The 25157-nt window shown below is 34.3% G+C and overlaps 2 long non-coding RNA genes across 2 annotated transcripts in view; both read right to left on the reverse strand.

Moving 5' to 3' along the window:
- The window catches only part of LOC123838110 (uncharacterized), a 270249-nt gene that overhangs the window by 59818 nt on the left and 185274 nt on the right, over positions 1 to 25157 (reverse strand). The window lies entirely within an intron of this gene.
- On the reverse strand, positions 21700 to 24875 carry LOC123838083 (uncharacterized). The gene is made up of 3 exons (XR_006789423.3): positions 24815 to 24875; positions 24146 to 24305; positions 21700 to 21746 (listed from the first exon to the last, which is right to left on the reverse strand). It is a non-coding gene; the product is annotated as an uncharacterized LOC123838083 (long non-coding RNA).

Below are 25157 nucleotides of genomic sequence, written 5' to 3' on the forward strand. Positions count from 1 at the left end.
AATGTATGATGAATGCCTGTTTTTGCTCTGAGGGAAGCTGGGATCTGAGTAGTTGAGGTTAGTCCTGTCCGCACTATATGCCTATTTTAATGACCTCCAATAAAAATTCTGGATATCAACTTCCTTGATTGGAAGCATTTTTCAGGGCTATCACATATCATTGATAGGAGAATTAAGTGCATCCCCACACAGTTTCACTGGGAGGGGACTCCTGAAGTTTCTCTCTGGTTTCTCCTGGATTTTGTCCTATGCAGCTTTTCCCTTTGTTGATTTTAAAATGTATCCTTTCTCTGTAATCCATAACTATGAGTGTAATAGCTTTTAAGAGTCCCGTGAGTTCTTCTAGAGAATTATTGAGCCTGAGGGTTGTCTTGGGAACCCCTGACATAACTTCCTATATAAGCCACACCCATAATGCATTATCTATGATTTCTGGGTTTTGTTTCTTTGAAGAAGAAAAACTTAATAGCGCTTGGAATCTGAGTGCAGATTCTTCCCAAATTTTATGATTTTTGAGTTAATGGAAAAGTTCAGCTTGTAAAAACATGTATGAGAAGTAATGCAATTGACTCTTGTTGGGTATACAGAAGAATAAGAGGGAGTTGAAGTTCAGGGATAATTGTCCTTGAATAATAACTCAATTATTGAGTATGTAGTATTTGCCAGGTCTTACTGTATGCAGTTTATGTTTAAACTCACTTAATCCTCAGTGGTGTTGTTCAGATGTCTATATGGATACAATGAGATGAATAGCTATTAATAAGCTAGAGTGATTCAAGAAAGAGAATTTGAGTTTCAACTTAGCTTACTAATGAAATATTTTCCTAAATACTCTTTATTTTAGGGAGGGCCCTATATCCATTTTATTAAGAACCATGGTTATCCTTCATAATTTTATTATTGGAGATAAAATTTGATACAATGTTCTAAATAATCACAAATCGTGTATTGAGGGAATGCAGTTGAGACCCCTGTTCAAGAATTAGTCTAAGATATATCATCCCACAAGGAGTTTCAACTTTAGATAGTTTCTTTGTAGTTTTCTTTTCCAGTATAGGTTGGAAATGGGAAACTGAGACTGTGTGCATTTTACTCTCTCACAGCTATGGAATGCTAAATGTTACTAGTCATCAATAAGATGTTCAGGGAAGAGGGCAATGTACTACCTGAGATGCTTGAAATCTGTTTTAAGTAAAATCTGTAACAATTAATTAACTTCAAAAAGCATTTAAGGAAATGATATGCATTGGAATTTAACCTATTGAATGTAAACTTTAGTCACATATAATTTTCCTAGTTTTACTGATATTAAAAGGACGTATCTATGACACATTTATCTCCTTTAATATTATAATCTTAAAATGAGAATTTGAGGGAAGATCAAAAATTCAATTAAATCTGAAAGTCAGTCCTTTCAACATTAAATACTACCATCTTATTATTTTGAATGTGAAAACACACTTAAAATATAAATATGTTTATGCTAATGTAAAATCTTTAAAAGATTTCTCACATTGTGTTTAGTATAAAGCATCCATTCTTTATTTTTACAATATATAAGAAATCTTACATTCAGCACTAGAAATGAGAACTTAAAATGTCATGTGTTGTAGACCCTCCCACTGATATATCATATCACAGCTAAACTTTTATTTTCCTTTCTATAATTATTCACAAAATAAAAAGGGGGGCTCAACAGTGCTTGAGGAGAGATACAAAAATCAAACAATTTTATTCAGATGAGATGATTTGTGTGCAAGCTGATCAGGCTACAAGCTTATCTCATTACAAGCTCAAGGCTGTGAGCATTTCATCATTTCTCAGATGCCATTAAGTTTAATAATATGACTGCCTGCATTGTGTATTAAAAATGTGTGGCTGTTCTGCAATTCTGTATAATGATGAAGTGTTTGTGAATATTTATTACTTCAGTCTTTAGTGCTCTCAACTTTATACTAAATAGCAAAGTTAACTGCCTATACTGTTCTAATTGCATTATTTAGAGAATTCTTTCTCTTTTTCCTCTTCCGTTGCAGAGTTATTAGTAACATGCAGATTTTTTGAAGTGCAATAATTGGCATGTGGAAACAGACATATAATTGTACCCCAAATTGAAACACAGAAGGTACACTTAGTCTCTGGCAGGGTCAATTAGCTCCATGCCCTTCTTTCTGGGAATGCAAGTGGTCAGTCCTGCTGATTTTAAACAGTTACAGAAACACTGATTTGCAGGCACCTGGGTGGCTCAGTCGTTAAGCATCTGCCTTCGGCTCAGGTCATGGTCCCAGGGTCCTGGGATCGAGTCCCACATCGGGCTCCCTGCTCGGCGGGAGGCCTGCTTCTCCCTCTCCCACTCCCGCCTGCTTGTGTTCCCTCTCACTGTGTCTCTCTCTGTCAAATAAATAAATAAAATCTTAAAAAAAAAAAGAAACACTGATTTGCATATACAATTTGTTTCAAACAATTATGGTAAGAATATAATTATTAAATACCAAAAATGAATGTTTGCAAGAAGTTCTTTAAAACTGGACACATTCATTAGTCATTCACTTTATTATGCTCTTCAAAATTGGTAGTTCCATGTAAAATGTTTCAAAATGGATTTTGTTGTCATTGTTTATATTCTTTTGTTTTGGTTCTTCAAATATATCTGTCTTTTGTTTTGCTCTCACTGGAACCCAGTAAATATTCTCTTTTGAAGCAAAGCTTTGAAATCCAGAGACTTGAGATTTAGCTTTAGTTTTGTCTCTCAAACGTTGTCTTAAGGAAGCATTTTATCTTTCTGTATATATTTCTACACTGTCCAAATAACAGGCACCCTACCTATATATTACAATCCGCAGTGCTTTCTCCCAAAACCACTAATTTCAGCGTTATCATAAGTAATTGTAATAGTGATTTAAGAGCTAAAATATGAAAAATTTTACTCAATATGATCTTCACGTTTTCCATTCTCTAGTGATTCACCATGTGTCTCTCTCTGTCAAATTTAGCAATTTCTCCAAATTGGAAGGAAGAGAGCTAGGTTTCTTCTGTAAATATTTCTGATGCCCCACTCATATTGGGCTTATACTTGGTCCAGGCATATGCAAGTTAGGAGGGAAAAAACTATCCTAAATAACAGGAAAAACTGCATTATTGAATTTTTGTCTTTTATGTATTTCTGTTACCGGGCTTTTTTTTCTACCCTCACCTCACGCAGTCTCAGACACTTTGATATTTAGATCCACCTTTCTCTGGGTCTAAGACACATATGAACTTCAAACTGAAAACAGGTATCATACAAACACACATTTCATAATTTCCAATATGCCAAACCTTTTTGGCTGGGATTATAAAGACAAGAAAAAAAAAATCCATCCACTGTTGTTTAGATGAGCTAATGGTTTAGTTTTTCTGCTGAGTGGTGTGTGATATAGGCAAGAGTTTACAATATTACAGAGTAGGTCAAGTTTAAGATAACTAAGATATTGCCAGGTGTGGAAACAAAAAGAATAAAGGCAAATGGATATAAAAGTGCATGTTATAATCTGGAATAATGATTCGAATCTACAAAGGAAGTATCAAGCAAGGTAGACTGTTGCCAAATTTGAAGGCCTTGAATCTCAATGATAATGACCTTTAAGTTATGCTGATAACTACCGAGAAGCCACCAAATTTTTAACCAATTAATAAAATAACATCATAGAATTTATGGGAAGGAAAAGTTTCAAGAAATTTGGAATGCTCAGAGATATCCAGTGCTACATTGAGGTCTTGAATGAAGACTTAGAAAGGCCGTTGGGTTGAATAACTTGCAGGTACTTTTTTTTTTTTTAAAGATTTTATTTGTTTCTTTGACAGAGAGAGACACAGCGAGAGAGGGAACACAAGCAGGGGGAGTGGGAGAGGGAGAAGCAGGCTTCCCGCAGAGCGGGGAGCCCAATGCGGGCCTCGATCCCAGGACCCTGGGATCATGATCTGAGCTGGAGGCAGATGCGTAACGACTGAGCCACCCAGGCGCCCCATAACTTGCAGGTTCTATAAGAGATTTAAACAGCATAAGAGAACATGAAACAGGAATCAGAAAATAACATTCTATTTAAAATACTTTAAAAAATAACTTCCAAGTAGATAGATAAGAAGATAGATAGATAAACTTCTACTTATCAGTCCAGAAGAGTGGAATGTGAGATGTAGAAATCAGGAGGACTAAAGTAAAAAAAATAAGAAGTATCATTTCCCTTGGGGAACAGAGTGCACACCCCCTGGCCAGCTGTAAAAATTAATATGCATTGAAGTGAAAAATAAGACAGAACAGGTGGGTTTTTCCAAGCAAGTATGGATGTTCATCTTACCTGTAGTTTTCTGCACAGAATAACCTGTCAGTCACAAGTAGTTAGAATATACAGCTAGTAGAGTAGTTGGATTGTTCCATGACTGGCTGGTAGGAGAACCCATGGATCACAGCCTCAGCTCTTCAGATCATAGGAAATAAAATAAGGAAATGCTTATTCAGATACTGGTAAGCTGTTAATATTTTTCTTCTATGTTCTAATCAGAAATGATGTCTCTTATCACAAAGGGATGCTGTGGATTTTTCATTAATAATTTTAATGAGATATCTAATGTGCTAAAATGTTGTTCATATGAATATTTTTTATGCCCCACCTGCTAGTACAAACTTACTATCAAGGCAGTAGCTAAAAGTGGGTTATAGCACTGCTCCTATGGGTTCTAATATTGGACAGGGTTTCTTCATTATGGTGGAAAGTAATTAGTGAATCTCTTTTTTTTGCCTTGAGCATCTCTTCCTGTTCCTCCTTCTTACCCTAATCATCAAAGTACTTGGTTTTGTATACTTCTAAAATGTTCATTTCTTTGTATGTCAGTGTTCTAATAGGTGATCAAATAAAATAGGTAAAGTAGATAAATTATTACCAGATTAGCATAAATCCCACCTCACTAATTTTTCTGTGACTATTAGATCATCCACAAATATAAACATATTTAATTTCCTAAAATGATAATTCCTTACAAAACACAAAATCTGCAGGAAGCACCTCTGAACACCTGATTATTTCAGGAACATAGATGTTTTCACAACATTAAAATATAATTAGGTCTAGCTTTGGCCAAATTCAGAAGGGTTTGAGAATCTGCTATCTCATAATTAATGTCTAATTGTTGGTAATTATGTTGTTTAGTTTTGTGCACAACCCAATTTATTTTTTTGCACCAGGGCCCATGTCAATTATAATCTGGCCACAACTGTCAAGGCTATCAACAAATTAAACACTGATTGCCAGGGCTGCATGATAATGGTCTCCTACCAATTTGCATAAAGTAACTAGGTTCTTAAGCCTGAAAAAACAAGTCTGCGTTGAATGTTCTATCTCTCATGTCACTTCTAATTATCTACTAATGGCTAGCCAGGCCAGAATTTAACTCAGAAGCTAGAGTAGATGGCCATGTAAGTTATAGAGATCTATTTCTTATATTTAAAATATTTAGACCCCATTTAAATGTTGTATGACCTGACAGATAATGTAGCAAGATTTGTGCCTTAAACAGTTTTCTGTTTCTACAATTGCTTATGAATTACTTTAATGCAGCAAAATTGAGTCTTTAATATTTTTCTTTCTTTATTGTGTTTTCCTGCAAAAACAGCCACTTGGCACAAGCTGAAACAATGTAAAATGAAGAGCATGCATTGAAAATTTTTACTGTCTTATTGATGAAATATTTTTTTCTCATAAAAGACCTCTTAAAAATTGATAATAATTTAAAATCCCTAAGGACTGATTTTACAATATAACCAATGAATATTTTTAACATTCTTGTTACTGAGACAACTTAAATAACTTTGAACACAGGAATTAAAGCATAAAATCTCTTGTAAAACTTTCCTATAATGATAATTACTCTACTTTAGCCTATAGCATTCCATAAAGATATGTCACTGAAAATATGTTACACATTACAGTGGTGATGTATAATATGCTGAGATCCCTGATAAAATGAATCCTCAGAGTGAAGTTATTTGGGGTTATAATTCATGGGAACAAGAGCTTTTAGTGCTTTACAGTATATCACAAGAGTGACAACTCTGTGATGAAATGTAATACATAATTCCCTTGGTCACATACACCAATTTTTTCCTGACCTGAAGAATATTTTGTCTCTATTTTAATAATAGTGTCATGATTCTTAGCATCATAGAATAAGTAGATATTAGACCCACACTTGAGGGTATAACCAGCAATGTAGTTTCAATTAGAGAAAGCTATCAGAATTTTCACTGCATATAGCTTCTTTGGTAAATGAAATATTTCACTTGCTGAAATAGACAAACATTCATTAACATGACCTCCAGTGACTACATATGAAAGATGAAATTAAAATATGAATTCTAAGGCATCATATGGAGCAGGACATCTAGGATTATGTAAAAAGTCTAAAGTACATGCAGGATCTTTTTCAGTTATATTTTTCTCTCATGGTCTCACCTGGATACCCAATGCACCTTAGTGGTTCCCTCTTCAACAAACCCCATAATTGAACTTTATTATATTCGTTAGTCTTGTCACTGGGATTTATTGAACACATATTAATGTGCCAGGTATTACTGTCGGGCCTAGAGGTCACAAAAGAGAAATCAATGTAGTTCCCATCTTGGAAAAGGCCACCATGGGAGCAAGCTACATAAATTATTTACTATCACAATGATATCTCTGGTCTATAATCTTTTTGATTTCTTTATCTTCTTCACACTAGTTCCTGCTGCCTTCATGCTCTGGGCTCAGCAATACCTGTAATTTGCTATAGCAGTATGATTAATAATTAAAATTTCTGATAATGATACTTCCTACTACTTCTTTTTCTTCTTACCTCTATTTGCTTCTACCCGATTCTCAAACATCTGTTCTACATTTGTCTTTGGCTCTTCTCTCTAGCAAATTAATGCTGTACAATAATATAAAAATCTCATAACAGCAAAGGACTTTAAGACCTTTTTTTTCAAGTGAGAGAAGTTTAAAAATTAAAAAACCTACATATAAGTTTTCCTTTATTTCTAATTAATAGCTCTTCTGTTCTCCCATAGCAAGTTATACATACTCTGTTAGAGTACTTACTATGTTGTATTAGCCTGTTGTTTACAACTTTCCCTCTCTTTCTGCATGGCAATATCCCCCAGGTCAAAAAGGCAGACATAATCTGGGTAGTAATACATTAAATGGAAATTGATCTTGTTCAAGAAAAATGTCATCCTTTTAAGCATGCCACAGAAGTACTATGTGTGTGTGCATGCGTTTTTAATGAAAGATATATGTTCCAGTGCAAATGTTTCATAAGCTATAGCAATTTACAAGTTGTTCTGTTATTTGGCATCACTATAAATTTTGGGACTCTCAGGTGAAAAAAGGTCCCCTTCCCACGTGGAATTTATTAAGGATTTGTATAGTCAGATTGAGTTGCCATAGCAAAATACCATAGTGGGATGGCTTAAACAACAGAAATTTATTTTTTCACAATTCTGGAGGTTAAAAAGTCCATCATCAAGGTGATGGCAAATTTGGTTTTCTAGTGAGAGAGCTTTCTTCCTGGCTTGTAGAGGGTTGCCTTCTTCATTGTATTATCAGATGGCTTTTCTTCTGTCTGCACATGGAGAGAGCGCTCTCTGGAATCTCTTTTTATAAGGGCATTAATCCCATTGTATCAGTGCCCTGCCCTTGATCTTCTTACAGGTCCTATCTCCTTAATTACCTTCTGATAAGCTTGATCTCCAAATACGGTCACATTGGGGGTTAGAACTTTAACGTATGAACTGGGACACAATTAGTTCAACTGATATCCTTTGGTTTTAAAAAAGAAAAACCAACTTAAGTCTCAATAACCCCCATGCCTCTCCAAAAAAACAGAAGATACAATGCCTTTCTACATCTCTGCCAACATAGTTATAACCATCCATATATATACACAATCTCCTGTGCACATTTAGCTGAGAAAGTTTGGATTTTGTACAGAGAAGTTCAGCTAAAAGAAAAGAAAAATCAGAATTAGAATGTATAGAGACATGTCCTGGCAGCCTGCTGTTGACATTTCCAGTCTTAGGTTTTGATGAGAAATATCTCATTTCATCACAGGTGAGTTTGACAGGCAAATGGGCAACCTAGTATCTGAGTCTTTACTCCCTTACATGAAAAGATGTATGTGTACATAGGCCTCTTGTCAAAGGAGTAAAAAGAACTGGAAACTCCATCTTTAATCTATGCATGTCTGCTGTGTTGGCTTGATTTGCTTTGCTATGAATGGTCTCACTTTCTGTCTTTAGCATCCATATAATCACAAAAAAATGCTTATTCTATATCACTTGACCTCCAGGTGTATCACAGTAGATCTAATTATCTAACCCTGAATTCTAATTCTCATTTTTCAGAGAGAGAACCAGCCTGGCTTGAGTCAGAAGTTTGTTCCTAGTAAAACTGACTATAGCCATGGGTACAGGTCATAAAATTTATGATGTTTCCATACTCACTGCTTCTGCATGTGAGCATTGTTTGAAACCCAGCATAAGACCACTGCCTGGTAAGAAGGGGATGCTGACTCTCCTTATAAGGCAGGCAAATTCTGGCATCAAGCTTGTGTTGTGGCAAAGTAGACTTTTTCTAGTCTTATTCTCTTAAGCCTAGGAGTTTAGAGAAACTTCCATATTGTAGAAGCTACTTTAACCAGGAATAGTCTTAACAGGTATAACTGGCATTTAAATTGTAGTATCTGTATGACTTAAATTATATGCTTTTAGTTATGATATACTCACTACCTCTGAAACTTAAATGGCTCTTTTTCTTTATGACTAAAAAGCTAGACTTGAACATTAGGTATAACTGGTAATTGGTTAAGGGTATTTTATATTTCAGCTTTGAAAAGTAGGGGTCATCACAAAAAAGGATTATAAAACCTTTTCTGTACAGCTAATGGAAAATGTTCAGTTTAAAGCGAGCCCTTAAAATGTTTAGAGAAATTGTAGTTATAGCTCATAATGGCTGTGGTCCTTATTGTTTTATGCCCAGACACATGAAAGGATTTATGTGGTAAAAGGCTTATAACCAGAGTTTAAAATAAAGATGTCCTCCACTCAGACTTTCCAATGTTTAAATTTATATTTTATTCTCATCCAAGTTACTTTGCAGAAAAAAAATGGATTTGAGCAGCTATTTATATTTCAACTGAAATTGGATTCCTTTTATTTTATTGCTAATTACTTGAGAAAACTTCAATCTGTTAACTTTGTGTCCTTTCAAGAATTTCATCTCTTTTTAAAATTTATCTTGTGTGTCTGTTAACTTTTGCTGTCTACAATTAGCCAACAAATCTCAATGACTTACAGAAAGAAGCACTTACATCTCAATCTGTGGATTAGATGGTGTTTGATCCACAGTGGCCCCAGTTGGATTTCATATGACTCTCTTGTTCTTAAGGGACCAGCAAGCTAACTAGAGCATATTCTTCTCATTGTGACGGTAGAAGGCAAGATGCCATCCCTAAAAGGACAAGCACATTCCAAATTTCTTCTCTCATCATACCTTCTACGTCCCATTGGTCAAAGCAGGTCATGGCTAATATCAGTATCAATGGCACAGAAAATATACCCCTCACTTGGAAGTTGGGGGAATCAGGAGTGTAGGGAAGACAAGAATATTTGCTGAATGATAATCTACTATTTCTGGAATAAAATTTAAAGTATAATGTGTGTGTATATGTGTGTGTGTAGCGATTAGTCATTCCCATTCGACACACACAGTGAGCATTGACTGTTAGTCAAGAACTTGTTTATTGCTCAAAATAAATTTTTGAACAACAAAGAACTAAAGACTGACTTGATTTCAATATAAAGATTATTAGTGGGCATATTAAAAAAATACACACTTCGTTTTTAAACTATTTTTGTGATAAATAATATATTTAGAAAACACAATGTACAATTATGGTAGTCAATGAGGAGGGTACACAATAAATTCTAAAAAGTCAAGAAAAGCTTCCTAAGGTAGTGATATTTAACATGAGACTGAAGAAGCAAAGTCAATCAGGGAAATAGGTTGAAAGAAAAAAAAAAAAAAGTTCCAGGAAAAAGTTTATCATGCATAAAGGCCTTCAGGCAGAAAAGAGAAACTGAATGTCAGTGTGGAGATAGAAGGCAAGGAGAGTGTTATAAAATATAAATGATGGAGAGGTCAGAGCAGAAAGAATCCTTTGACAATGTTAAACCTCTGGAATTTATTCTGGGATCAATGAGAAACGATTAAAGGATTTTAGTCAGGGTTTGGGTGACTTAATCAGATTTGTATTTGTAAAAGGTCACAGTAGCTGCTAGATGAGGAATGGATTAGACCCCACTATCAAGTCTTGAAGAAAATGTAGAGCAGCTGAATTTCTCATACACTAGTGGTAAGATTATGAATATGAAATTGGTACAAATGTTTTGTAAAATTATTTGACATTCTCTAGTAAAGCCAAAGATTTACATCCCCAAAGGCCTCATATTTCTACTCTTAAATGTTTGAAGAAACCCTTGCATGTATATATCAAAAGACATATATAGCAATGTTCATTAAAATGACTTTTATAGATGTTAACTAATTAATTTTTATAAAGGGATAAAACTCCCCAAATCTGCCAACATTAGACTGGATAAATAAGTTGTATTATATTTATATACAATGGAATATTACACAGCAGAGAAAATTTAAAAACAACAGTTTTGCATAGCATGCATGAACATCAGGAATATAATTTTGAGTGAAAAAGGCAATTCATAGAAGAATATTTACAGTATTATTTCATAAGTAAACACTTGAGACACAGGAAACATCAACAATATATTTTAGAAATGCATAAATAATGAAATTTTAAGGACAGTAAAGCACTAAATGTTAAAACTAAAAGTCACAATAATGGTCATGTCTGAGTGAAGACAAAATTGAATAGGATCAGGAAAAGGCCCATAGGGGGCTTCGCAAACTGGCTGACGAATAGAAGAATATTTTGGTATTTTAGCTTTACACATTCTATAGCCTTTTATAATCTCTTATAATTACTAAATATTTAACAAAACATTATAAGCTAGATCAAAACATTATAAGCTAGATCTGAAGGGTCAGAGTATATAGAGATCATTTTGAAGGTTGTTAGAGTAATTCAGGAGAAATATAGTATTTCCAGGGTGAGGCAAATGAGATGGAGGGAAGTCACATGGCCTTAGGAGTATGATGTGAGAGACTGAAAGACTGAGAATTTTCCGTGGCCTTGGCCATATTCTTGATCTTTCAGCTGTTCCTCCCCACATCCTCTAACATATAACTTTATCTTGTCTCTGTTCTTCTCCATCCCTATTGATACAAACCAGGTTGTCCAGTGGCTGTTAAACCCTATGAAAAGTTTATTTATTCCTGAAAGTAGCCTAATAAAACTTTCTACCCTAGTCCCTCAAGTTTGAATATTCCTTTGGAGCCTTCTCATACCCATTACTTTTTAACAGATTCTTATGCTAACAATTCTCTGGTTGATTTTCTTCAACAATATGATCAATCACCTGATGTATGGAATAGGAGCTGAGATAGATTATGATTTCATTCTGAGATATATTGAGTTTGAGTTACCTGTGAGACGACCAAGTGGGAATGTTGAGGAGCGTGTTAAATAATATTGTCTAAAGCTCAGAGCAAAGTCCAGGTGAGTGGGGGAAAAAACTGATTGTAACAATAGCCATAAGGATAGATGAAATTGCCCCCAGACGAGGTATAGAGTGCAATAAGAAAAGCATCTGAGACTGAGTGCTGAGGAACTCAAGCATTTATACGTTGGATGGAGAAGGAAAAGCTGGCAATAGAGAGTGATGAAGAGGAACCAGAAGGGAGGGGGGAAATTAGGAGAGGGGCTATCTCAAGTCATGTCTTCAGAAGCAGACCAAGACATAATGATTCACGTTCTAGTGATTTATTAGACAAGTGCTCCTGGAGAAATTAGTGAGGGAGGAAGGAAGAAGCCAAACATGTATGCGATTTCAGGCCAAGTCTCAGCTATAGCCTGGTCCCTTTGGAAAGAGCTGAAGAATGAACTGCTACTCAGAATTCTTCCCTCCTCAGTGCAAAAGAGCTGGACTTTTATACTCCCATAGGGTATTTGCCAAAGTCTGTTCCATGAAGTTATTGACCCCCAGGTACTCCTGTTCTCTGCAAATGAGCTGCAGTTGCCTGTGGACAGGCCTTAACATACAAGCAGGTGCAGGAAGTTAGAAGCAAGGATAACAGAAAGGAAGGGACGGTGCACAAAAATGATAAAGCCATCAGAGAGATTTTGGGTATGGTGTCTACAAGTGTCTGCTAAATATGGCGTCACAGAGTCCAAAGAGAAAGTTTTAAGGCATGGTAGCTTTCACTAAAAGCTCTTCTTGAGAGTTTAAGGTGAATTCTGAAAAACTAAGTATCTATTAGACTGAGTCACAAGAGCATGCTAAAACTTAGGCTTGATTATATGATAATGTCATATCAGGAGCTTTCACTTTATCTCTTAGGCAATAAGGAGCTATTGAATGGTTGTAAGAAGGAGAAAAACAAAATCTTAAAAATAATTATCTTCAATGAGGACAGCACTTGAGGATATTTAATTGAAGCCTAGGAAACCATTCTGAAAACTGCTACAAAAGTTCAAGAGTTTATAAAGGTTTAGAGTAGTAAGAATGGATAGAAGTTGCCTTTTATATTTGAGACAAAATAAACAAAGATTATGGCTCCATGAAAAAAAAAAAAAAGCAGTGAAGGATGACTACAGGTTTCTATATTTGGTTACTGAGTTAATAGAGAAATATGAGAAGGATCCTGGAAATAATCTATTTCAACATCAACAGGATCTATAATGGACGTCTCTGGAACACTAATGGATGTCTCTGGAATACATCAGGCAGTTGAATACAGAAGTCTGAAGTTTGGTAAGGTGATCAGGATACCAGACAGAAATTTGCACACCATTTTTTGATCATATTTATCATAGTTAAATACATGAGTGGGTAAAAAGCCCCAGGATAAGAAAAGAAATAAGCCAACGGAATCCTGGTATAGAATGTTTAAATAATAAAAAAGCTATATCAGATGTTACTTGGCCAACTCTTTCAGGTTAGATAATATCTTTGTGATTTACTGCTCTTCTGGTCTCTATTGTAATCTCTATACAGATGACAATTAGAGATGCTCTGCCTAATCACTCCATCTAAAATATCTGTCCCACCTCTAATCCCATTTTTCTCTATCTCCTTCCCTTCCTTTTTTCTTTATAATACATTCCACTAGCTGGGATTATATCATATATTCATGGGTATATTTACTTTGTGTCCTCTGCAGTAGAATAAAAGCTCATAAAGATTGAGTCTCCCCTCCCACACATATACCACCAAATATATCCCCTGTTTTTAGAATGCTTCTTGGAACATGATACCGACTCAATATTTTTTTGTTAACATTTTAAGAGTTCATTTGACCAAAAATTGACTGGAATGCGGGAGGCCCCAAACAGATGTGGTTAGGAGCACTCTGAACGTGAGCCAAGGGAAAGACTTAGAGAAAGGACAGAAGCAAATAAATACAAAAAGAAAGAAAGAAAGAAAGAAAGAAAGAAAGAAAGAAAGAAAGAAAGAAAGAAAGAAAGAAAGAAAGAAAGAAAGAAAGAAAGAAAGAAAGAAAGAAAGAAAGAAAGGAAGGAAGAAAGAAAGAAGAAAGGAAGGAAGGAAGGAAGGAAGGAAGGAAGGAAGGAAGGAAGGAAGGAAGGAAGGAAGGAAGGAAGGAAGGAAGGAAAAGATTTGCTACAGCTTAATTCCTAGATGGTTATTTGTGATGGGTTTTCTTTAACTTTTAATTTTGTAACCTTAGATTTTGGTTTGCTCATGTAGGCCGCCAGGGCATTAGAGTCTGTCAATCTAATGACCTCCTTGTTTAGTTAATTTAACAGGAACTTATGTAAATGCCACTTTGGCAGCCGTGGGAAGGAGGTGCCTACTTTTTCATTTTGCTCAAGACATCCTACATCTGCTATGTGTCTGCCTCTGTTGGTCTGAATGCCCTGAGTTGGCTCTGCCTGGTTTCCTGATGCGAGTATTCTCCAGGGCAACAAGTCCATGTCACATCCCTCCATCAGAATGATTTCTCATCTGGCCTGAAGGATGGTCTCTCCACTTACTTCTGAGCACCATCTGGGTGCTGGGGAGATTTTGGATGCTCTTGCATGACAGTATAGGAACCATGAAGATCCAGGGGGCTGACCAGGCTCCTTTAATACGTAGACTTGCCCTTCTACCCCTTCTTCTTTATGATCCCTGCTCCACCACGCTGTCAGAAGCTTTTAAACTTCCTCAGCTTACTCCCCACGTACACATCTCTATTCTTGTAACTGATACATCCAACAGGCTTACCGGTGGTTATTTTATGGACTCTGTTTATTGCCATTTTAGACTATACTGTTTGCAGAATCAAATTCCCTATGCAAATCACAAATCTCTGAAAAAATTAAGCCAAAGTTGATTCTCCAATTATGAAACAAATTCTTAAATTATTTTAAAGAATCTAGGACCACAATTTTAGTCCCAATGAACAAAATTGCTTTCTTGTATAATCTTACTATAATTTAACTGTATCCCTAAGCCAAACCAGTCATGGCAAAAATTCATGAAGCATTTACTTGGTAAGTAATTTGTGTCCAGTTTCCACAGTCATCTTAGTTTAGCAATAATGTGCCTGGGCCTAGTGTATTGATAGATCATCTGAATCTGAAAAGTACACACTGTATCCTAGTAAATTAGTATATTTCTACATGATATTAAGGTGCTGTGAGATCAAAGACTTGACAGATGTTCTCTAAGGGCCAGATTCTAATCAGTCTCACCATGAGGCATGAAGCTTAGGGCACTATGTAAATAGTGTACTTTCATAATTATTGCGCTCACACACACACACACATATACACACACACAAACAGATTTGAAGCATGTTCAGAGTCCAGGTATAGTTCGTAACTTTCTTTTTATCTTCCCAGAATTTATCTCCCCCTCCCTTTTGTAATACTGTCTCAATATTTCCTTGAGAAATTACATGTCTTAGCCTTTGCATGAAACCTTACAAATCAGGTTTCACGTACATACTCTCCTCTGATGGTCACATGGCTATCTCTCTTCAGATTCGAATTTTGAACTGAAAAACATTTAAAACAAAAAATATTGGGAGCTGATTCTTACTAATGTTATTATTCCAATAAGATGGCCCCTTATTTCCTCTCACCACAATTCCAGAACTCCTTTGGATCCTGTCCTGATCTCCAAACTTTCCTAGGATTCTGAAAGCTACTCCATATCCCTCTAATAAATTCATATTATGTTTTATTAGCCTAGAGTTTGTTTCCATTGCTTATCGTCAAAGAACAACAAGTGGAGAGGCCTTATTTATGATTCTTTTTACTGCCCACAGCTTGAGTAATATATATATGTGATCTGGTAGGAGAAAGGAAATCTTAAAAGTGTAGTTTCATGGCATTACTTAATTCGGGCCACACTAATGGCCCTGGGCCTACCTCTGCATAGCCTCCATTCTGCACCTGGACACCCTCTCCTTCGTGGACACTGCATGCTTCAAAAGCCTGAAGAATATTTTCCTTGACTACTGAGAGATCAAGATCAAGGTGTACATGGCCACCTGCCACATCCGTGTGGCCCCCCAGCTTGAGGCTGGGCACAGGTTCGATGCATCTACCACTAAGCAGCATCTCTGCCTTTGTTCATGATGCTGTCCTCTTTGCCCTCCAACACCAGCAGTTTGCCTATCAGCCCTGTTTTTATTCTCAAACTCTGACCATGCTACCACCCTGCCTGAGACTGCCCATCTCTGGAGGTCGTGACAGAGCACTCAAGAGGAATGCCTCCAGATGTTACCCCAGGAGTCCCACCATACACATACACATATACAACTCAGAGATGGAGGTCCTGGGTCTCCCAAGTTCAGTGCTATAGGCCTGGGATGGGACACTGACTGAGTGTGGGGGAGGATGCGTGTTTTTAGCCCCAGAAACAGACTTGTTTACACAGCAAAACAAAACAAAAAGTGTAGTTTCATGGCATTACTATTTATTACTTTTTGAAGTTTGGGATTGTTAATATACTTTAATGTACTCAGTTATACAAAGGTATCCAGTAGATTTGTCCTTGGTGATTTGAGATACCATGAATGATAACCTCACATGTAATAAAAGTTTCTTTTTCTGAGTTCAGCTGAAATATCTCAGTGTAGACAAGCCTGTTATTAGATCTTCACATATGACAAATAGCTTTCTGTCAGCCACTCTTTCCCTCTCCACTGTCCATCATCCTAGCCTTGGAGATCAGCACTCTTCTCCTTTGAATGCATTAGTCATTCATGAATAATGACATAAAAGCTTAGCAATGCTCCAGAAAGAGCCTTTTATTATACTTTTCTAACAACCATTAATATCTATAACAACTCAGTGGTTTTTAATTTTCTTTTATAAAAGGGCAAGTTGTAACTACATGACAAAATGGCATGGGGTCCAAAGCTATTACCAGTTTCATTAGTGAGGGTAAGAAAGGAAAAAAAGAAAAATGAGCTATACTAATATCAGACACATGAAACCTTTGATTAAAAAAATATATATAAAACAACTTTTTTGGGGAGTGAAGGGTCATTGAATTTATAAACATTAATTATAACAAAAAATCACATAATATAAAAAAAGGCTTTATTTTTCTATCTAAATCTTTGGGGTATTGCAAGAAATTAAAAACTTTAAATTTATATTAGCTAAAATTTTGAAGTTAATGTAGGTTTTAACAAAGTTATGTACTTCCATAACAGTTTTGAAAAAGTATCATTGAAACAAAAACATAGAATAAAAATTACTGGTTAACCAAAGAAAATATTACTTTTTGGAACTACATTTGTGAATCATTTCAGCAAGAATGTTAAAAATAAGCAAAATAGTATTTGAATCTAAGTGAGAGGCTATCATAATTGAAAACAAAAATGGTCACAATTATTTTAGTTACATAGTTATATATAACATAATCAGGATTATTTTGTCTATTATATATTACTTTCTCTTCTTGAATTTAAGAAAAATGGAAAATTCAAACACAGCAGTTAAACTTTTTGGGTTACTCATAAATATTTTATAGCAAAATAAAATTGGGAATAAAATCTTTTCAGTTTGGAATAAAATCTAGATTTAGGAGCAAAATTGCATATCATTAAGGTCTCCACAAATGAGATGTTTTACTTTGTTTTGTTTTTTTTTCTAATTGAATATGTATCTTCCAAAAGAACCAGGTCAATACCATTAATAAACTGCTTTCAGATTTTTTTCCTACTTAAGTAGATTTCATCTTTCTTACTTATCTGAATGTTTATTAACGAAGATTTATTAGGACCCAAACTTTGTTTTTCATTGTGAATTCCAGCTTCCTTTTGGATTTTTACAGAAAAAGATTTGGATCCAGGTACAATGTAGGAAGTTACAGAATAAACTGCATTATAATAAGCATAACAAGTCAGCATAATAAGCACTGACTTAATTCTATTTATGACTGTTATAGAGTAACCCTGATTATCCTTAGATATCATGCAAGAGCATATAAGGAAAATGATTTGTCCATCTAGACTATTATACTTTTTCAATTAGGGGAAGCTCTTCAAATATTTTTTTCACATAAACTCATTTGTTCCTAAATTTTTCTGAAAGTTTAGAAGGCAGCACAGGTAGTAATGTCCTCATTTACAAGTAAGGAGACTAAAAGTTTTGATGGGTGACAGACTACTGTCATGCTTAACTACTTATTCCCAATCTCTTTGCTGGAAATTCTCTTAGATACAATTAAAGGGCAATCTGATCTAATAAAAAAAATGAGCAAATCAATTAATCTGTACTTTATAAGTATATATTGTCTGCCAATTTCTTTCTAATAGATGATGATTATAGAAGAAAGAAACTTACATATGTTTGTATGAGAATCTATTGGAGATATATTTTATTATTAGCAGAATTACACAGAGATGCTAAGCCAAAGATTCAGGTGCTTTATGTGGGGGGGAAAAAAAAAAAAAAGGAAGGGACATATACAGTGTATAGAGTAGGAGTTTACAATTGAAACATGTGAATCTTCTTTATAGAATGTAGAATAATTATCATAACATCCACAAATTTATTTAAAGATAATGTAAACAAATTTAATTTTCTATACCAAGCATATCTTATAGACTAAGGTTTAAATTCAATTTCCTATCATAATGTATTTTTAAAAAACAATGATCTCTATGAGCTTCATGGTTAAAGGCCATTTTCTGAGATATTTTAAAAAACAAAGATATGTCATTTAAATAGATGAATACTTCGACTCCTGTCTTTTTGATAACTATAAAAGAGAACATAATTATGATAACAGTGAAGAATGTATATTTTTCACATAAAATGATTTGTCCCCCACCCCTTGCCCAGTTTAGTCTCCTCGTTCATTGTGCTATTCTGATCTACACTGAATACCTCCAAATCTTCCTGGGAATTGTAATAAACAGCACAGCACTTTGGATTCTCAAAACCTTATGTTAATAAAATGTTATCCTCTCCTGGGCTTTCATCAAGTACCATATTTGATAGTTGCTTTATTTTATTTTTTTCCCAGAGACAATGAGTTAATCATTGTCAAGTTAAGGCACTCATTTGTACATACAAGGCTTATTTACTGTCATACATGTACTGTCCTATGGGGCCACACCCCAATTCTGTATTTGCATTCTCTTTATAAAAATCCACTTAAAGTAGTTGGTTTCTTTGGCTCTTGTATATATTTGCTTTTGTATATATTTGCAAAGATAAATAGTATTATGTTATAATTTGTCTTTGTTATTTCGTAAATTACTAGCCCTATTGAGATATAATTTACATGCCATAAAATTTACCTATTTTCAATGTGCATTTCAATAAATTTTAGTATATTTATAGAGTTGTACAAACATCATCACAATTTAATTTTAGAACGTTTCTAAACTTGTGCCCATTTGTAATCACTCCCCATTTCTATCCCTAGCCCTTTGAACCATTAATCTAATTTGTTTCTATAAACTTGTATTTTGGGGGAATTCTACATAAATAAATCCTGTAATATGATTTTAAGGAACAATTTTGCTATATAGAAAGCATGCAAACATTTATCAGTTCTCTTGTATATAGACATCTATGCTACCTCTAATCCAGTGCCTTGCTATCAAAACTAATGTTGCATAGACACTTGTTCACTTTTTTTTTTTCCTCAGGCATTTCTGAAGAACACACAGAAGGTTTCTTAGTCATTGGGTATGCAAATACATATTTTAACTAAAGATTACCAAATTTTCTACAAAAAAACTATATCAATATACATATCTGCCAGCAGTTTATGAGGCTAATTGGTTCCAAACATCACCAAATTTGGTAGTATTGGATTTAAAAAAAAAATTGATGATTTTATCAGTATAATGTTATTATTTTAATTTTTAATTGTTACATTAATAGTAAATAGAATATCCTTTTGTACACTTATTAGTCATTCAGGTTTCTCATTCAGTTGGTTTCATATTAATACTCTTCTATTTTACTATTGCATTTCCTATTCCTCCTTTTTTTTTTTTTTAGAGAGGGAGAGAAGGGGTTAGGGGCAGAGGGAGGGGAAAAGAGGGAATCTCCACACCCAACACATAGCCCTACATGGGGCTCGATCTCACAACCTTGAGATCATGACCTGAGCTGAAATCAAAGATCAGATGCTTAACCGTCCGAGCTACCCAGGCACCCCTGCATTTCCTATTCCTAAATGCTATTGCATTTCTGTTATTTGCAAGAGTACCTCTATATATTCCAGTATTAATTCATGTTGTGTCAAATAACTTGTCCCAATTTGTCACTATTAGTATTGTTAGCATTAATACCACAACTTTGAGCATAATAAGTCAATTGGTATTTATGTCTTCCTATACTTCTTTTGTACAAAATTGTGCAAACATGACTATGGAACAAACAATTAATAAAGGCACTTCTTTTACACACTTAGAAAAACACTTAAACTCAAAGAGTTAGCAGATGATTCTCCCAAGCAGAGAATTGTGGAGAACAGATTACTATGTGTCAGAACTAAGGAAATAGTAGACTCAGCCAAAAAAATAAAAAATAAAAAATGAGTCTATTAAGACAATAAAAATGTGGACAGTGCCATACTTAAAGGTAAATATGTAATTTGACTTAATTTGACATATCGATTTGGAATCCTTTTGAGGTTGGAAATAATGGCATTTAACACTGTCAATTTTTCATTTGTGTTTTACTTAAAAGAACATTTTTACAAATATTGTTAAGTGTTTTATATATTTCACTAGATTGTGGAAAAACTGATCAGAAGAAGAGTTATTCTAGGACAAAAGTTTAATAGGAAACTTCAGGCAAAAAAAAAAAGTCCAAACATTATTGAATTTCAGAATCAATTTATATTGCCAAAAAGAAAGTTCATATTCTACTTAGCATGAAGCTACTCATTCTTTTCCATTAAAAGTCACTTATTATATTTGCCTCCAAATAAAGCAACTATTTCAGATGTTCCCAGTCAATCAGACAGTATTTATTGAGTATTCATTTAATACATTGATACTAGATTCAGGATAAAGAGATTAAAAAAAAAAAAAACTTCATCATTTCAATAAAAATTTATGAACCTACGCAGACTAGCAATTCCTGAAATAACTTGGTGTGGAAAGCTGTCCAGAGAGAGATCAACTTATTATAACCAAACGAAATTACGGAATGATTCATTTTAATCATTTGTACCACATACAACTCACTGCCTTTTTAGTATTCCCTTTTTTTTTTAAGATTTTATTTTTTTATTTGTCAGAGAGAGACACAGCCAGAGAAGGAACACAAGCACGGGGAGTGGGAGAGGGAGAAGCAGGCTTCCAGCTGAGCAGGGAGCCCGATGCTGGGCTCGACCCCAGGATCACAATCGGAGCTGAAGGCAGACGTTTAACAACTGAGCCACCCAGGCACCCCTTTTTAGTATTATTCTGACTTGAAAATTGTACTAGATGGTCTTAGTCTTATAATTGAATTAAATAGGGCATATGATAGTTTTTATTTGAAGAATACTATTAATTATGGCTATGATATTAATGTATCCAATATTTTAGCTATATATAATATACAGCCCACATTGCTCATTTTTTCAAACTAAATTGTTTTTTTATTAGTTGTTTTGTGCAGACAGAAAAAGAAAATTGTTACATATATGACCTCTTTACTATGGTACTACTAATTTGCTTAGTAAATTATCCTTAAAGAATTAGGAGTCTAGGAAGATAAACTTCAAAATCTGGCTAGTGTCATGAAGCCAATAACAATTCACTAAAATATTTCAGCATATTTTTCTGGAGGATACTAACAGTGATTTTTATTGAAAGAAAGACTTTATATATAACAAGAGAACAAATGCTAAATTCATTATAACTTTGAATTGTTGCAAAATGTCCTGTTATTAGTGAATATATATTACATCAGCTATTATTCAGATTATTTTCTCCAAGAAAAATATAACGGACCCAGAGAATACCCAAATGTGAGTATACAAAATTATGAAAGAATAGGAAAACTCACCATATCATAAATATCTTTTAAAAGGCACAGTAAGATGAGGGTCACTGCTTGGGTCAGAAAAAAAAATGAGTTAGTATTTCTTGATCCTCAAGCATAATATATACATGATCATTTTTATCATTTCTTAGATACAGATATTTCATATACATTATCCTACTATTTTTTCACCAAATTAAAAGATACATAGTTATCACATTTTATGTGGGAATAAACTGAGGCTCAGAGAGAATTTATTACTAAAACAAAGCTATCCAACAGACACATGAAAAAATGTTCCACATCACTTGCCATCAGGGAAATACAAATCAAAATGATAGTGAGATACCACCTTGCACCAGTCAGAATGGCTAAAATTAACAAGTCAGGGAACAACAAATGTTGGCAAGGATGTGGAGAAAGGGGAATACTTTTACACTGCTGGTGGGAATACAAGCTGGTGCAGCCGCTCTGGAAAACAGTATGGAGGTTCCTCAAGATGTTAAAAATAGAGCTACCCTACAACACAGCAATTGCACTACTGGGTATTTACCCCAAAGATACAGATGTAGTGAAAAGAAGGGGCACACACACACCAATATTCATGCTATCAGTGTCCACAATAGTCAAACTGTGGAAAGATCCGAGATGTCCTTTGACAGATGAATGGATAAAGAAGATGTGGTTCATGTATACAATGGAATATAACTCAGCCATCAGAAGGGATGAATACCCAACTTTTACATCAACATGGATGGGACTGGAGGAGATTAGGCTAAGTGAAATAAGTCAAGCAGAGAAAGTCAATTATCATGTGGTTTCACTCATATGTGGAATATAAGGAATAGTGTGAAGGATCATAAAGGAAGGGAGGGAAAACTGAATGGGAAGAAATCAGGGAGGGAGACAAATCATGAGCAACTCTTGACTCCGGGAAACAAACTGAGGGTTGCTGGAGGGGAGGTGGGTGGACGAATGGGGTAACTGGGTGATGAGCATTAAGGAGGGCACGTAATGTGATGAGCTCTGGATGTTATATGCAATTAATGAATCATTGAACATTACATCAAAAACTAATGATGTATTATATATTGGCTAATTGAATTTAAATAAAAAATATTGAAAAAGTAAAAAAAATAAATAAAAATAAAACAAAGCTATCTAGCTATTAACTGGCAAAGATTTGTGTGTTCCTAACTGCTTTTTCCTCTGCACCCTCTACCATGTAAAATGATGAGTGATGGGATCTGAGAAGCTTGAGAGAAATCACTACAAAACTAAGAAAACGTCTGAATTGTTTAATGAATAACCACAGTTTTATAGTGACATCAAAAGCAATAAATACTATAGTAATAGTAGTGCTGGTAATAGTAAAAAGAGTAAAAATGTGATGGTTGTGGTGGCGGTAGTAAGAATAATCATAATAGTGCTGATTGCATCAACATATTCAAATTAAGTAAAATACAGTTTTAGTTCAGTAGCAAGTTTAATTCAGATGGGAAATATTTTGACCAGTTTACTGTAGTTTTGTAAGTTTAAAATGAATATTATATCCAGATATTAATATAAATTTGAATATTAAATAATGAATGTATTATTATAGACTATTTCAAGGAAAAAATAATTAAGAACATTACTTCTGCCACAGTCTAAATTAATATAATTGTCCTGTATTTACTTTTTTTTTATATATGAATTTCTATTAACTTTCTTAATGAAGGAGAATGCAACCTGGGAGAATTTCATTATTCCATGATACCAATAATACCATGTTCAGGTAAGCCACTGGTATTGAATGCATTGCTTTGTGTTTCCCATTTTTACAATATAAAGATATTATTTTTCTTTGATATAACATAGATAAATGCAGAGTTCTAAGATAAATCTTTAGATAATAAATATTGTTTTGTCCTTATAAAATTTAATTGAAAGCCATTTTATTATATTTGGCCTGAAAATTGATAATTTTTGCCTTTCTTATACTTCATATTCAGTATGGATTTACATAAGGTTTTTTCTTTATTTCTGTTATAAAAATCTCTAATATTTATTCACCAGAACTAACATTGTCAAGGAAATTAATCTTATTCAAGACAGATTTTAAGTGTTTCACATTTTTGATGAAAACTATTCATTAAGGAAACATACAAGCTCAGAAACCAGCTATCCCCTGGGCTATGGGAATAAAATCGAATAATCTCTCTGTTCTGGTGTGTTTGTAGCGGAGAGACTATAACTTTGTCCTTAAAGGCAATTATTGAATATAGAGCATACATCACCAATTTTCATAACCTCATATATTAATATCCCTCTTGTAAAAAATAAATAGTTTGATTTTGGAGTGCCCAACCTTTTTTCAACACAGCACATGTGGTTTTAGTTCTACTAGTGGACCCCACAAATTGTTTAAACCAATGAGCACATCCCATTCACTCTGATATTAAGATTTGTCCAGAAACTCTCTACTGACCCGCTGATGAAGCAACATTTGCAGGATACTTCTGGAAGCTACCTGAATAGACACTCTCTGTCTTCAGTTGTGAGGTCTGAAATTGTTGCAGCCATTTAACTGGAACTGTGAATGACATCGGAGACTCTGATAAGCAGTTTAGAGTTATGGTGACAAAATCCTGGTCAACAGAAAAAAGGAAGAAAGTAAAGATCTTTCCAATTGCTCTCCCAAAATATCTAATATATTTTCGGTTAATACTTTTGGATTTTCCTAGTTTAACATATGTAAAAATAGTGAGTTGTGTCTTATTTATGTTTTTGACCCATATTGCATTGGTTATATAACTTTCAGACAAATGTTAAATTTAGTGTTAAGTGGGACATTTTTAGCTAGTTTCTGAAATTTAAATGAATTCTTTTTCTGTTTCAGTACTCCTTAATACATTAGTTTTTAAGATTGATGTTCATTATCATATTAAAGAAGAATTCTGATATAGTCTTTGTTAATACTGAAATTAATTCTGTCTAGTATCTTTCCAGTTCTTCATCCCATAAGATTTTTCTCCTTTGATCTTCTATCTATTGTTGTGACAAATTATGTTAATTGATTCACTAATGTTAAACTCTCTTTCTCCTCATTCATTTACTCAACTAAAGAAACTAAAGTCCTTTGCCTCCTGGAGCTTACCCCGTAGTGGTGAAGAAGACATCTAAGTAAGTAGGAAATATGTCAGGTACTGATAATTCCTATGGAGAAAAAAAGGCATAATAAGAGGTATATAAAGAAAAATGTAGCTATTTTATTCAGGGTGACTGGAGATAGGACTAAAGGAAGGAGTAAGAAATGTGGCTATAGGTTACAAGAACATTCAAGACAGGGAAGCGAATTCAAATGTCCTAAACAAAGAGTGTGGTTGGCTTATTAGTGAAACAGCAATGAGAGCAATTACTACAGCCTGCTCAATCAAGGGAGAGAGGCAGGGAAACAAGTCCAAAAGACAGAATGGAGTAGTGGTCCAGATCCCATTGGT

The sequence above is a fragment of the Mirounga angustirostris genome, unplaced genomic scaffold (genome assembly GCF_029215605.1).
Source record: "Mirounga angustirostris isolate CCGP_5_RB_7025 unplaced genomic scaffold, mMirAng1.0.hap1 SCAF_5, whole genome shotgun sequence".
Classification (NCBI taxonomy): domain Eukaryota; kingdom Metazoa; phylum Chordata; class Mammalia; order Carnivora; family Phocidae; genus Mirounga; species Mirounga angustirostris.